Source organism: Ziziphus jujuba, chromosome 7 (assembly GCF_031755915.1).
Source record: "Ziziphus jujuba cultivar Dongzao chromosome 7, ASM3175591v1".
In the NCBI taxonomy this organism is placed as follows: Eukaryota; Viridiplantae; Streptophyta; class Magnoliopsida; order Rosales; family Rhamnaceae; genus Ziziphus; species Ziziphus jujuba.
The window spans coordinates 5,796,731-5,802,507 of record NC_083385.1 but is presented as its reverse complement, the minus strand read 5'-3'; the positions used below and the strand labels follow the sequence as shown (position 1 = coordinate 5,802,507).

The following is a 5,777-nucleotide window of genomic DNA, read 5'->3' as shown; positions in this document are numbered from 1 at the left end:
AAATATAATAATAAACACTTTTAAATATTGTTGAAAGACATTTTAAAATTTTCACTTTCTATATGTAAAATATATTTTTATTATAAAAAATAGATGCTCTTTATTATTATTGTTTTTTTACAAAATACCTATTTTTTAAGAAGTTGATAACATTTTATCAAACTTAAGCAAAATAGAAGATTTTTCGTCCAATTTATTTGTTACTAAATTTTTTATTTTTTATTTTTTGTTTTTGGTGAATTAATTATTTATTACCAATTTTTTATTCATAACCAATATATATTTTTTATTTATTTTTTTATGAATTTTTCATTACCAAATTTGATTAAACTTTAATCAAATTTAGTAATGCCCAAAAAACAAAAAAAATAAATAAATAAGAGAACACTGGCTGTACAGCTGCCATCAAAACCTTATGCACATTGTTTCCCCCCAATTTTTCCCTCCCAATAGAATTTCAAACCCCACCCCCCCACCAACAATGTTTCCCCCCCAGTCGAATTTCCTTTCATTCCTGAGAATTACCCAGTGGCAGAGATGGAAGGAATGGCCTAAATAGACAACCACCACCACCACCACCCATTCCGAGAACACCAACACCACCACCGCGACCATACAAGCTTCGTCACCGCCTTCTCTTTTAAATCCGACTAGGACGACGAACCGTTCATCAACGAAGACCTCCAAGCCATTGAAGCTACTCTTCAATCCGCCTCCAAAAGGCCACGACCCTCCTCTTCTCACAACGACGACGACCATAATTCCGGCAGTCCAGATCCCCCAACCAGTGGTGGTGGTGGTGGAAGCCGCCAAGATTGCCCAGTTCCATTCTCGCTTCCCAGGAACTGAACCCATTCTCTCTTTCACCTTGCCGAGGTGGGTTTTCCTTCCAAGTTTTTGTAATTTTCTTTCGATTTTACTTTTTGGGTACTGAGAAAACAACGGATGGGAAAATGGGTCAGTTTCAATGTTTCATTTTTTTTATTTATTTCTTTTTATGTTTTTTTCATTTGAACTATTGGGTATTTTACTTGGGATGCGTCATTTTGATCCTTTTTTTTTTTTTTTTTAATAATCTTTGAAGCTGATCAAAGATGGAAATTAACAAAACAAGGTGGAGAATTGATTGCTTGTGTCTTATTTTTCTTCTCTCTATTTTTTATAGTTATTGCTCTGTTTTTTGCCACATTTTCTGGTTTATATTTTGTAGGTGTCTTTCATGTTTAGTACTCTGGATAGTTTATAGTAGTACAGCTCCTCCAATCTAAGACTGGATTTTTCTGTAGGAATTTAGGGGGATTTTAAAGCATATGACAGCAAGCATGGTGATGCGAATTGTAATATTACTACAGCTGTTTGTAAGATATGTTTCTCCATAGCTTGCACTCTTTATTTTTCATATTACACTTTGATTGCAACTGCCATTTCCTGAAAAAATTAATTATTTACTCAACTTTTGATAGATTTTTAATCTGCCATATGAGAGTCCTATTGTTTGATGTCAAAATATGTGTCCATTTAGGTATGCAACAATCCTATTTTTTTCTCTTTTCCTTTTGCTCTCTCTATTTGTGCGTCTCCCATAAGTTGTTTTGTTTGTGAGTCTCCAAGCAATTTTGGCCAAATTCCAAAAATTTGATGACCAAATTTAGCCGAGAGTTTTTGTTTTTATAAACATGATCTGTTGTCATCTCTTTTATCTATAAGATTCTCTTAGGTGTTTTCAAGTAGTAGAAAATTATTGTTCCCATCATGTGACACAGAGGCAAAAACATATGCTATGTCTATGTGGAAGTATAAAGTTGAAAAGAATGTTAGATTATCCATCCAAAGGAAAAGTTAACGCTTATAAAATATCAAAAGCTATTTGCATGGAATTGGAGTTTCTTTTTCTTTTCTTTTTTTTTTCCCCCCCATTTTTGTGGGTAAATATGGAATTGGAAATGGTATGATTAAGAATTGACAACCTGAATAGAAGGGAATAAATTATATAAGTTCCTCTTTATGGTGCTGTATAAGAAAGATGTAAACCGGATGGGTGAATTAATTTCAACTTATCATAGTTATATCAGTCACTTTATTTAATGTTAAGTAGTCAAATGTAAAACTCAAAACCCACAAAGTTTAGCAGAAATAGAGTTCTGAAGGACAAGCTGATTTACATTGAGATGTTGGAGACATATGTTACTAAGGACTCCAACATTAATAAAGGCTTGACTGATAGATTTTTGTTAATTCTCTTGCTTTCAATTTATTTGCACATTGACAAGCCATCATTGTAGTAGTCTATCTGGAGGTGGAAGCCAGTAACCATACAGCTCTGATGGGTTTTCTTGTTAGGTAGTCTTTTAGAAATTAAGTGCTGGTCGCACGAATTCAAGATTTATTAGCATATGCACCTTTGAGCAAGCCATTAGGATATGAAAAGGAAAAACTACAATTTTAATATGCATTCATCTACTATTAATGCATGCTTGTTTATCATTTTTACCACCTTGTCTTTCTATATTACACTAATTTCTCCAAGTACTAGTTTAATTTCTAAGTGGTTGGGGTCGTTTTCAGTTTATTCTCTTGGGTTATATATCTATATTCTCTACATTCATGATGGTTATATTTTGTTAAAAACATTCCATTTAGAAGGTTAGACGGAATACAAGATCTTTAAGGGGAATGATTTGTTAACATCTCTCTGTTTCATGTTATTGACTTATAGAAAAGGGGGGAATGGTTTGGCCAAATAGTAAACTCTTGACTGTTCAGCCAAACCATCAGTCTTTGCTCACATATTTTTGGCCCACAATGCAATGAAATAAAATTTCAGTGGGACAGCTGCATATTTTGATCCTCTCTCTTGACATCTTCATCGTCCTGATATTACACCTTTAGAAAGCTCAATATGCAATATTACATAGTGGAACTCCTGCTTTGTCTCGGTTCAAGCAGGTATTTCTAGTGGCTCATTAAGGATATATATGATGTCAATGGTGTTTGGTATTTTAATAATTCTTTGAGTTTGTGCAAAATTTTATAGTAGGAAGCCTTGTATCCTAATGTATTTAGAAGTGTCCATGAATGTGGTAATCGATATTGCAAGGATGTAAGTGACAATATGATTTTGGTTAAAGGTCTTCTGAAGGATTTAATTTAAAACTATTCCTTTCAATTATAAATTTTGTCCCTGCTATTGAACTTTCAGTGAGTATTTAGAATCTATCAAGGTGCAAGTAACTATGAAGAATTGCATAATTTTATGAAAGCAACATTGATGATTCGCATACTTAAAAATGATGTTCTGTCTAGGCTTCCTATGAAACGTAAGCAACAGGTCAGTATGTCTGTATGTGTTTGCTGCAGTGTCTTATCTGCTTTTTCATTTGATTTTGGTTGTTACTTAAAACTTCTTTAGATTTCAGGAATTTAAGGAGCAAGGTCAAGTTTAATCAATTGAGCACATGTTTAAAATTAATGCAAAGAGTTCAACGCAAGATTTGTCTCCACCACTGCCCACCATCGCCATCACTACTCTTACTTGTAATTGTTTATAGATGATTTTATTGTCTATATTACACAAAATGATTGTTTTAAGTATGTACTAATGATAATTATATGCATGTAAAGACAATTATTGTTTTATAAATATTTAAAGCCTTGGTGCTATAAGAATTTGCTAATTTGCTTTATATAGTGTATATTTTTGCGCCGTTATTGTTAATTAATTTAGAAAATAACTAAAATAATTGCATTTTAGTGAACAAATTAGTTACTCAAAATCCATACATATTGGTTGCTAAACATAAAGCATTTAGAGACTAGAGTTTGGTTGCTGAATATAGAGCATTGATGACCAATTTTCGATTATTAAAAATATTTTTGAATATGTGAAAGAACAAGAGTGACTACTATGTTGGTTGCTGTAAGTATTTTCACCGACCAAAGAATTTGGTTTCTAAATGTTGTTTTTAGTAACTATAATATTAATCACTTATAATTATGAAATTGGTCATTTATATAGTTTTATGTTACCAAATTTGATCAAAATGTTACTTTTTAAAGATATTCAAAGACTAAATTTTAATCATCAAAATAACAAAATCTGGTTGCTAAAATTTTTCAGTTTTAACGACCAAACATTGTTGGTAACTAAAAACAATTTGTTAGAATGTTTAGGTAACCACGCTGTGACAATATTTTTTTGGTTGCTAAAAACTTTTAATGACCAATATATGGCTTTCTGCAACTAAAACCAATGGTCGTTGAAAGATTTTTTTTTAGTAGTGGCTTTCATACCAAATAATCTTCCTTTACAGAAAAACATATAATGTGGAAAGATTCGCGACAATAAATATGAAAGATATGTGATGATCTTGTGTTGACGATAGTGTCATATCCCACCAAAGGATAATTGACAATTAGACCAACGTTTTAACCATGAATTGGGAGGTGAGATGAATAATGACATTGAGCTTCTATGGGACAGTCTATATAACAATGATTCAACACCTAATGCCAAAAATGCTATCTCCAATTTAAATGGCATTACAATGTGTGAGACATGAGTGTCATGTGATGCCAAAATGACATTTAAAATTCGATTAAGACAGATTTCTAATTTTATTTTTTTTTTTAAAAAAAGATATAGACTTGAACTTTCCATAAAAAAAAGATATATATAAAAAAAATATTTTTATGAGAAGTTCTAGATAACAATGACTATTAATGATAATTCAATTTTTGATCCTGAATATGCCAAAAATCCTCTTTCCAATTTATCAAAAGAAAAAATGACATTACAATATACGAGACATAAGTATTATGTGATGCCAAAATGACATTTAAAATTCGATCAAGACAGATTTTTAATTTTTTCTTTTTTTTTGAAAAGAAATGAGATAGACTCCAAGTTTCCATTAAAAAAAAAAAGTCTTTCTATAGGGTGGTCTAGATAACAATGACAATTAATAATAATTCAATCTTAGATCTTGAATTCAACACCTGATGCCAAAAATCCTCTCTCCAATTTATCAAAAGGAAAAATGACATTACAATACGTGGGACATGAGTGTCATGTGATGCTGAAAAGATGAATAAAGATTGTTGTTGAATATCACTTTTGAATTTTACTATTTATTTTAAAAATTGCTTTTTATAATTGAAATTATGTTTTCAATTTTAAAAAGTCCTTTGAAAATGCTTTTATAATTAATAAATGATGTTAATTAATTGAGTAACTTTTTTCTTCATGTTAATCAATAATACTAGAGTTACTAAAATGTTTATTAAATTTATTTACCAAATGATATGATAAATAATTTAGTAATACTTTAATTTTTTTTAATTTACTTATATATTTAATAATTTATTTTTTAAATTTAAATTATATAAATATACTAACTAATAATATTTTAACATCTATTATTTCATAAATAAATTTAATAAATATTTTGACATATTTAACATTACTGTTTATTAATACTCATGGCAACTATAATTAAACATTAATAAACAAAGGCATGTAAAGACGTAAGGGTAAAAATGGAAAATAACAAGAAGAAAGAGACAATCGGTCATGCAAGGAAAATGAGCTGGCAGCATTAAATGTTAGAATTGAGTTGGTTGGCTATCTTTGGATTAATCTATACATACTAAAACGCACAATATGAGTTATTGGAAAGCGAGTATGTTTTTATGTTATTTCTACTGTCCAATTCTTTTTGGTTGGGGAATTATTTTCTCACAACACGAAGGGTAATTTAAAAAATTATAAAATGAATTTT

General features: G+C 30.1%; 1 long non-coding RNA gene across 2 annotated transcripts; it reads left to right on the top strand.

Moving 5' to 3' along the window:
- The first annotated feature begins 479 nt into the window (after positions 1-479).
- LOC132804430 (uncharacterized) lies at positions 480-3,661 on the top strand. Of its 2 annotated transcripts, none has more exons than XR_009639572.1 (3): positions 480-876; positions 1,287-1,358; positions 2,717-3,661. It is a non-coding gene; the product is annotated as an uncharacterized LOC132804430 (long non-coding RNA). The 2 variants fall into 2 exon arrangements; XR_009639573.1 differs by having other exon boundaries at positions 1,287-3,328; positions 3,410-3,661.
- Positions 3,662-5,777: the final 2,116 nt, after the last annotated feature.